We start from the raw sequence: 11,164 nt of genomic DNA on the forward strand, positions 1-11,164 counted from the left end.
ACCACATATGAAAAATCTAGAAACAACTCAAGACGCTTAGTAAATAAATCCCTAATCTTGATATTCATTGGACCAAATGAATTCAAGTGCATTCTACAACTCAAGTAGAGATGGAGATAATTTGTCAACTCTTTATGCAGATGCTCATTTTGTGAATGTAATAGTGTATTAAATCTAAATTGTATATTGGATGCATTAAATATGGACACTAGCAGCGACCTATCTAAATCCGTCATAGAATGCACCTAAAGGGTGTCAAACGCCACATTGCATACATGAAGGAATAAGGTTCCAAATATAAATCCTGGAATTTGGAAGCTCTAGGTGCATATAAGACATGGTTGATATGGGTTTCTACTCTTGAAGATGATAAGTAAACATGGAATCAAAAGGAAATCATGATTAAAAAAATTATTTTATTAAGAGAATAGAAAGTAAGACCCTCCATTTCACCTTCCTTGCATTGGGATTCCCTATTCTCTTTGCATATTTTGTGGGTGCCGAACCCATGGCAATAAATTCATCTTCATACTAGACTTAAGGAGAAGTACATGAAAAGAAATTGGTGGAGATGATGCATCTATTAATTCCATTTCTCCTAGCTTCCAATATCTTATGTTTTTCCCCAAAGCTTCATTTTGGCTTTGGTCTCTCGCTTTCTATTTTCTTATGGAACAAAATGAATCAAACTCTATTTGGATTCAATGATAAAAAATTGTAGAAAAGGATATGTGTGAGATCTTATATAATTTAGAAACAAAACTGGAAATGACGGAATGGTGGTCGTGTTGAGCTTGCTCTGTAGAGCCTTGGGGTTTGATGCAGAAGGCACATTGAAGTGGTGAGATTGAATCCAGGAGAGTATTGCAGAAAGAGCATCTTGATCATAAGTAATTGATAATTTATCAAGAACAGATCGATTTCCACAACCCTTTCCATTTTTTTCTATGGTCTTTTGAATTCTGAATAACCAAAGCCATCTACCCACTAGAATCAACACAAAGATATGTTTTTAGAAAATGGCTAATTAGAAAACTAGATTTACCTTACATTGTCAATATTTGCAGAGACTTCGGTAATTTAGTGATAAAACCTAGCTCACAACAAGAGATGGAGTACCCATAATGCATTAGATTCTAGAGGCTTTAGTCTATGGATATAAAAACCAGTCTTCAGTGAGAGAGGGAATAATTTCAAGCTTAAAAATGATAAACCAACAGAAACCCTTCATAGGACAATTTCACAATGTCTTTCAACCAGTTTTTAAGAAAATTCATTATTTTGGGTTCTCTTAAAACGGGTATAAAATTGATTGATAAATTTTTTTGGAGGGAGATTCCATGATTAAGTTCTCCATAAATATATGGAACTTTATCTGTCTGGAAAAATAAAAAGGTGTTATGAATGTTATTGGCCTATTTTAAAAATAGCTAATGGGCTAAAATTTTAAGATACATTATCTTACTATAATCAAATTCTCAATAACAAAATGGAACTTTGAGTTCCACCAAGATGGAGTGTTATGAATGTCTCTTCGTTTTGTATGAATTTGGTCATAGTGATTATATAACACTACAAAGTTTGAAACAAATGTAATTAATGTATTTTTTTGTTTATTTTCATTTTTAACTATGGAAAAGTATTGGATATACCTAAACCAATATCTACTTTCAGTATGATGTTATATTGAGCTTCACCATTTAAAAAAGATTATTTTTAATTTTGAGTTTAACAAGGAGTTATAAAAAATGAAGTAAATACGTGTACATAATAATAATGTATAGGTGCACGATCACTTTAGAATTATTAAATTAGTTTTAGTCCCATTTTTCATACATGCGAGAAAAGACCCAATGGAAATTCTCCTATTAGATGAATAATCCCACATGAATGTATCCATGAACATGACTAAAATGTCAGTGTTATCATGTTATTTCAATTAATCTCCATTGGGTTAATCATAAAAAACTTGAACATTTTAGATAAAAAACTTCACCATCAAGTTTTTCATTCATTCTAGGAGGTCGCTTGATCTATTTATCAAAAATAGAAAGACAAAACAAAAACATATGGCTATAGCTAAGGAAGAAAAATGTATAAATGAAAGGTATTTCTATCACTAAGAAAACAAGATGTAACACTAAAGGTTTCTATAGAAACCTCCTTTTTAAAATACCAGAATATGGTTGTTCTTCTTATGGAAATAATATTTGAAGCCCTTCTATGATAGGTAAAACCTCCTTTTGAAAGATGTTGAGGTATATACATTCTCTTGAATTATCATTATACCAAAAATATACACTTGTGTGAATTAATTGGATTCAAATGTAACTTCCAAAAAAATAGATTTTATCAAACAAATGAGCGTAGGGAAAACAAGAAAAGGAAATAAATACACCTGAAGCATCTTTTCCATTGTAAAATCCTCTGCAAAGAGTCCTAAACGTGCCCTGGGTGATAATATTCATGATATCTCTTTTTAAGTCAATTTCTTACTCCTCTATTGGCTTATGAGCTTCTAATTTCATCCATAGTTTACTTAGATGCTTTTGTAGATTTTTCATATCGATCTTATTTGTTTTGAAAAAATCACTCTTATTTGGACTCCCCTCCATCCATTTTATTTCGAATTCATAGGACTTCCCACTACTATTACCACCACCTTTCTCGACTTCCTTTTCCTCCTCGGGTTTTGAATCCCTATCCATCATGAACAATGGATCCTACAACCTAATCTAGAACCCAACTCAAGGACCCACACCTTCCTCCTAAATTACGTAGCAGAATCTAAGAGATTATGAGCAAATAAAAAGAATCAAACTCTCTACAAACCTGGGAAGGAAGAAGAGTAGCAGGAAATTAAATTTTAGTAAGTCAATTTTATATTTTAGTGTAGACAAAAAATAAATTTTAATAGTTTGTCAATTGATATGGTAGCTTATGTTTCTGCTATTGAGGTTATGTTTTTTTTTTTTCATTTGAGCTAAAGAATGTCACTTGACATAGAGGCTATATATAATGATGTTGAATCACTAGAGAGTGATAATATTGGCTTGAGGACATCAATAAAAACTATAGAATACCTTTGTAATACAAGCAATCATGTTCATATAAGGAGGGAAAAGGGACATGAGGTTTACACATAATTGGAATATTCATTAACCCTTAAGAAGGTGGAAAATATCCCCAAATATATGAAGAATGTTATCAATAAAATCAAGTAGTTGTAGGTAAACCATTATTTTTGGGGAACATCACGTAGAGCTCAAAACTACCCTATTAGAAGCTATCTATAGTTTACTATAAATTAGTCATTCAAGTTAGTAATTTTTCGTAGTATTACTTATTAGTTAGTCGTATATTTTAACCCGGGACTAACTTAGTCATTTATGTTAGTCATTTTTAGTTGGGTCACTCAATTTTGCTCATTTTTGGTAGTATTTCACTTGTAAAAATTGTAGTGACTAACGTTTTTAGTCACCTAGTAACTAATTTATCATTTTCTACTAGTGTGATGTCAACATGCCTAAAATATTTGTCATGATGATTATAGGATTTACGAGATGTTAGTAAGGTTTGATAGAGGTCTATTAAGGTGTGGATGGGATCTGGAGGTGCTGGACAAGATGCTGGAAAAGCATGGAAGAGTTCTAGGCAGAGAATGTTTGATTTTTTAAAATTTAGAGCAAGTTAGTTGGGATGATAACTAGCATGGAGAGAATTTCAAAAACCTCTCTAGGTGACCACACTATCCCAGTGGTGTTTATCCCTAGGAGCTAATTATATACCAATAACGATGTCCTGTGGGTGAATTTCTAAGTTCCTATGCACACACATAAAATATCATAAGCATTTCCTAGAGTCTCTAGCCAAGGCATTTCATGGTATATAGTTAACTTGAGTTGGTCCACATTCTAGAAGTTGATCAAGTCAAAGATAATGAGGATTAGTGCTTAGCCTTGAATTCTTATTTCATGATTTATATAATGTTGGAGTATGCAATATAATGGGTTACACAGTGAGAGATTGTGAGCTACAATATGATAGATAAAGAGAAAATCGGAGATGGGACATGGAGCAATATTGCAGATAAAGAGAAAATTAGAGATGGGACTTGCAGCAATATTGCAAACATGTTGAGAGTTCCTATGTAGAATAGATGATAAGAACTTGTATGCAAATGTCAATTTTATGTTGTTGTTGATATGGATAATAGAGTATTGTTGTAGCCATTGGAGTTGCAGATCATAGATCAGATTGCTAACAATGTGTTAGAGGAATGATTAGCTAAGCATATCATGCATTATTGTAGCTATCATATGCTGCATATATTACTTCTATTGTATTATAATAGAGGTTATGGATTTTTTTTTGTTAAAGGGTTTTATGAGTGTGTCTTTTTTTCAAGAGTATGATTTTGTTCGTTGAGTTTGAGTTTGATGAGAATATTTGATTGCGTGAGATGATGTATTGTTTTTAGGTGCAAATATGACATGTAGAGGGGTTTTTATTATTATTGACGAGTATCGAGTTGCAGTGTGCTATAGTTTGAAAATATATGAAATAAGGTTGATGAGATGAGCTTGAAGGTTTGGGCCTTTAGTGGGAAAGTTGTGCCTTTCCAAGCAAGTGGTGACTTGTGAATTCATGGTGTAGCAACATCCTTCAATTAGAGGCTTCAGAACTTGGAAGTGGTGGCTTCTATCTAGCGGTAATTACATAGACTATTCGCTGTTGGGAATCTAGTAGGTGTCACCTTCCAAAGTCATGGGATTATTAGCTTCCGGTAGGTGGTCCCTTGCAAAATTATGGAAGTGGTGGCTTTCGATAAGTTGTAGTCTGAAGTGAGGGTTTATCATGTGATTAAAAAGTTCTAGCTTACACACTACTGGTGGCAAGGGCATATGATGTAAATAGGGCATATGATGTAAATAAGAAAATATTGAATAATAATTATAAGGAGGTGAAGACAACAACATTAGTGGGTTTTTCCAGTTTGGTTTTCCATCTAATATTTGGTGTCCTTGTCGAATGTTATTTATGTGTTGATCATTAATGTGCTCTTGGTTTATTTACTCTTATGTATTTTGATGATGGTTACACATGTTATACTATTGGCTAATTCTTTATTATGTTGTTGGTAAAATAATTCATCATCGAGTAAATTATTTAAATTGGTGATCCATGGTACAATATTGATTCACCCCCCCACCCCGAGTAGTCTTAACGGTTCCAAGAAGTTGCACACCATGATATCAAATACTTCCAATTTGTCGTACCAATGATTTTTAAACTAGTGTACAAGAAGTCCATTAGAGATAATATATGGTCAAAACTAGTTAATTCATTGAATATAAATGATGAAATACAACCTAAATTTACCATGACAAATATGTATTTTTCATGTCCTAGAAAGAATAATGTCTACTTAAATTGACTAAAGGAAGGAATGGAATAATACATGAAAAGTGTTGATAGAGACTATAATGTAAAAAATCCATGTAATAAAGTTAATAAAGTAAAATAAAAATCAAGATCATGGGACATGTATTCCAAGTTGAATGTTGGGAAAAATAGAACAATGGGGATCACGAGTGATTACTTAATGACTAGGGAAATTGGCAAAGGAAATGTGGCATTAATTGGCACTTACTTATGAAAATAATGGAAAATAGGATAAAAGGAAGGTGAAGGGTCATAGGTTTCATGTGAGGAGGAAAATTGAAGGAACAATAAGGAAATGAAGAAATAGAGGCCTCAATGATAAAAAGGCTTCCAAGGATCATTTCACAACTTTTGTTAGTTCAGTCTTTGTCATTATTATTTTATTCTCTCTCTCTCTCTCTCTCTCTCTATACTCGTGGACACAAAGTTTTCTTGGAGCACTCTTGGAGGAGTGTGCCATACTTGGTATTTCGAGAAAGAAGAAAAGGAAAGAATAGGAAAGCATAAGGGAACAACGGGATCAACAACTACAATGGTTTTTTATTCTAGGTACCAATTTTCATGTATGATTTCCTTTTTAGTTTTGGAATGTATGGAATATGCCTGTGGTTTCTTGGTTATGATCTGTCATTGACATGGAGGATTGTCTGGATTGATAATGGTTTTTCCTAATCCTGCCATTTCTTGGATATCCATAATGTTGTGGGTTTTTTATTTTCTTTTCTTGTTGGTGCTCATGTTCCTCATGGTTTTGGATTGATTTATTAGCTCCTATAGCCTTTATTGGAAAAATGCTCTAGAAGCCCTATAAGAACTTGGGTTGACTTACTAGTCCTAGAAACCTAAGTTGGACAAATTCTCTAAGGCCCTTTGGGGTATGAGTTACTATTCTTGGTAGCCTTGGTTAGAAAAACACTATGGATCCTGACAATAACTATGTGTTGAGTTACGAGTCGTGGAAGCCTTGGTTGGAACAAAGCCTCTAGAGCCTTGGAAAACTTGGGTAGAGACTAATCTAGTGATGTTTAATGATGTCTGATTATGAGGTGGAATAAATGGTTGAGGCTTTATGTGGTTTGGCCTCTAGGATCCTTGGTTTCGTGTTCTTGGTTTATTAAATGAGATCCCACATTCATGTTTGGAATATGACATGAGGGTGATTGGATGAAAGAGAGATTTGGTTCAACACAATCTATCGTCGAGTGGTATGTGTAAGTCCCTAACTTGGTTGGATTTTCATATGTTAATATAAGGTAATTTTCCTTTGGTATTTCATGAGTAAATGTGTTTGTCATTATGTAGATTTAATGTTGATTTCATAATTGATATTTCTTTGGTTATTTGTTGTTTATAAGCACGTTTTATGACAAAATTGCATTATGGCCATCATCATGTTTTGATTAGTAGATGAAATGTTAACGAATACATGACTTGATACATGATCTTACAATATTATGAGGAGGTACCAGTCCTTCTTGATGATTCTCATATAAGTATGAGACCTCTATGTTCATATGTGTATTTATGACATGTACATTACATGCTTATGATACGTTTGATAAAATACTTTTTATGGATGGTCCTTGTTAAATTTTTTTTAATAGTAGCCCTATTACATTATTATTTATCATTTTTGAAAGTTTCATGAAGTTCTGGGAAAAGACTTGGGTCCTAGCCCTAGAAATGTGGCTCAAAATTCGAGGTCACTGGCATAAAACTGCCTGAAAATAGTTCCAATCACATGGATGTCTTACAGTGGGAGAGAATGGAGGTTATTAGTCACAAGAATGGCTTGTCATGGGAGTGATTTGGGGTCTAGTTCAACAAAACATAAATTTGTCTCATGGGTTGGACATCAAGAGTGGTTGGTTGGCTCCTGAAGGTTCTGTAGCTTCTAAGGAGGGTCATATTGGTCTTGTCTTGTCAGTTCCACTTCCTTAACTATACGTGGGGAGTTTAATCATATCATAGTAACTCTTCAGGACATTTTTACCAGGGTGGACCCGTTAGCTTGGGTAAATGTGGGAGGAGGGTGTTACATATAAGAAATGAGTATTGATCGGTTATTATAAAGGAGTGGAAAACTAGAGTATTTAAGAAAAAAAATTCTTCATACGTTAGATGAAATATATAATGATCATAGAATAGTGGGTGGAATTAATAACCCTATAGGGATTTATATCCCCAAATAAGGAAATTTATTAATGTTTTTCATAATGCACTGTAGAGTCCAAGGACTGTCTTACCTTGACACCCTTTTCACCTATACTTCTTCCTTTTTCCCTATACCTATCACCTAAGTAATGAAATAGACACAAGGTTTTGTTAAAGGTAAGCACTTAAATGTATTCTTCTTCATATTTGTCGATATACCTTATTGTTTTGTTAAAGTATGCATTTGGCTACGGAATTGGCCTGTTCCCGTAGCTAATTTGGATTTCCACAACTACCTCCATTGTTAACAGGGTTTAGATGCTCCAACTCAGGAAAGGAAGATATGGATGGATGATGAATGATCCCCTCTTGGATTCTTTCCTATTCTCTTGAGCCAATCCTTCAAGAAGATCGCATAATAACCCGATCAACCTTAAAGTCAGCTGCAATATTATCACCAGGATAGAGATTGAGTTTTCAAGAAATCTTATCGATTTTCTTTTCCAAATATCAGATCGATTATTTAGTGATATAGTTTGATTTAATAGGATCGAAATAAATATATGTAGGCTTGAAACTCTCGTATTATTATACAAAGAAGTATTATAAAAGCAATGGTCGCTCTATGTTTTGGGTGCACGCCGATATATGTAAATTCTGAGAACATCTTGTTAAACTTGTTTGCGAGTCATAGACCTGGTTTACATTTTCCATGCTGCATTGATTGGAGATTGTCGACTATTTTGTGGAGGGTCCCTATCTCCAGTACAGGTCTTTAACCAATTGCACATAGATTTCTTTAATTGTTTAATCATAGATGCTCTATTTTGTGTTTTGAAATGCAGTAGGATGGAATTCACAATTGAATCGTTGTTTGCATAAAAAATTTCCTTTGCTTTCTACGTAGCTTAATTTTGTTATTTCATTTTCTTTTTATCTGGTACAGTTTGATCATTTTCCTTTCTTTCTACCTAGTGTAGTTCAACTATTTCATTTCATAGTGTAGTTTCTTTTGAGTTTATCATATTTATTACTTGTTTGGATGAAGTTGAATGAGTAAAAGAATGACAGTCTTTTTCTTGACAGTTAAATTCAGAGATCATTCATTTACAATTCGATAGAATAGATCTCTTTAGAAAATAGTAATTTAGACTTGGCTGCAGCATAAAGTTTAAAGATAAAATCCAAAATAGTCTAACAAGAGTAAAGTTTAGAGTCCCTCTCAAACCATCCATAAACTGATTCAATAGAGATTAATTTCTAAGATGAGTAGCTAACAACTTTAAGGAACAATTCTCTAATCAATAATACCATATTCATATTAATTCTAAGTTTAGACTTTAACGAGAACATAGATATTTAACGACATAAAATAACTTCTAGCACCTATAGTTCACTTGTTCTTCATCAGTATACCTACTGTGGTCGATAATTTATGCTGACAATTTAAGGACATTAAATTGGCTAAACATGCACCACATGTAATCTTGACTATAATGGATGTGGATTTTTATAATGTGGTAGATGGACTAGTATATGTTGGACCCAGTTGAAGCAATCCTAAGAAAAAATCAATTCCATAAATAAATGTTAAGAATGGAAATATCTTCCTAGTTATATCGGGAAATAAGGATGAAGTGGATATTAAGAACACCCCCCTTGGATATCTCTAAGGATGATAAAAGTGATTCTTTTCTTGTAAATGCTCATTGATGGAAGCCTAATTGAAGGAAATAGAAAGGAAAAATATTAGAGCAATATTGTATACCAAATCATTACAAAACATAAGTTCGATATATTCTAATTAATTTTATAATTTGGGAATTGATGTAAAATAAAGAACATTTAAACAAGACTAAGGTATATAACTATGATTTATAAGTTGTACTTGATCTACTTGAGTGAATTCCACAAGATTATTTGGAGATGATACATGAATGTAAATTTTTCCTTGAAGAATCTATTAATATACGTGAAGTGTTTTTTTTCTATGTAAGACTAATTCTATTAAAAAAACAAAAATAAAGTTACAACAAGGCCCTGTCTCTACCTTTCTTTCTAGAGTTCAGCAAAACAGTCGAAGCTACCCCAGATTGGGGAAATCAGCTTGACATTGAAAAAAATAACCAACATATAGCCCTGAACTGTCATCAACAGACAACCATACTTTGAACAACAGAAAAAGATATAACTCAACATTTCTAGACTCGACAACGGAACAACAAAATCATTGATCAGACAATCAAACTGCAAAAACATCAACTGACTGGACCAACCCATCATCAGCAGAAGGCAGATCTGGCTCGTGGGTGGCACCGAGTGCCACGTGGCATCACTTGTCATCTTCCTCGTTAGGTGTCTCCTCGACCACGAGGCAGGCATACTGGTCCCATACTATACCTTTCCCCGCCACATCGCCCTTCGTAGCACCACCTCGCTACTCCTCTACATGTTGGGTGCCGCTTGAGCTGCCAACAAACCCCATCGTCAATGCTGTGCCTACTGAGCTGCCACCAACCTGCTGTATGTTGCCTTCGTGAGCTTCTCCTCTATGCATTCTGCTATGACTGGAGCTTTGGCCCTCATCCTACAATTTTTTCTCATGACCCCGTCCCAAATCCAGAATTCGCATCTCCTGTGAGTGCTCTTCAGAATTTCTTGCTTACTCACTGTTCAGCTCATCTTCTTCAGTGAAGACAATGGTCACATTGGCAGTAATGATGTGTCTATTCAGATAGCTTTGGAATTGGAATTGGGTAGCATGAGGGACAGGACCAGGACGCAACTGAGGAATTGCAGAATGGAGCTTGAAATCATTGGGTGGAGCCATTGATGCCATCCCTCGCCCCCGCCCACTCCACGTATGGGGATGTCTGAGTAGTGACTTGGGAGGATGCAGGTTTTCTTGGTGCTGAGGAGGAGAGGGGGGAGCCGAGCTCTGCACTGCCTGAGGGCAAGCGCTGCCACCTCAAGTTCCTCCATGGTGACTCCTCATTCGGTGCCTAACCACACCCGTGAGGTCGGAGAGAAAATTAGCAGGGTAAGCAGTCGGTATGGGAGACTGGTTGTGAAAACAGGGCTCCTGAGTAGGATTTACAGGGCAGAGCTTGGAGTGGGAGGAATAGTGCCAATTTCCAAGATCAATGCAACAGAGGTGCCAACAACGTCTCCCTGTAGTTGTTCTGCTACAAGAAAATTCGTCCTGCAGCAGACAATAGCTAAGGAGCGGGGGATGAATTGAAGGCTCTGGGGATGCCATTCTAATTTCAACTGATTCCAGCTCTCGTCCTGATGGGCCATTTATTGCAACCTACACGCTGGCCAGGTTTTGGCTGCGATGAGCCTGGGTCAGAGCGGATTTCACCGCCTGGTAGGTCCTTGCGCCGACAATTCTAATGGTATCCATTAATGTTCTTGGGATACACCCGCATCTGGGTGCGCTTCTTCCTCTTGAGTCATTTCCCTCTTCACCAAATCCTTATACTCTAGAATCTGTTGTTCAGTGGCTAGCATAGAGAGAGTATCTGTATGTAGATCCTTTCCACTTTCTACTCCTATATTCGCC

The sequence above is a fragment of the Pinus tabuliformis genome, chromosome 4_2 (genome assembly GCF_031772625.1).
Source record: "Pinus tabuliformis cultivar Carrire ecotype Pingquan chromosome 4_2, CPIR1, whole genome shotgun sequence".
NCBI classification, from domain to species: domain Eukaryota; kingdom Viridiplantae; phylum Streptophyta; class Pinopsida; order Pinales; family Pinaceae; genus Pinus; species Pinus tabuliformis.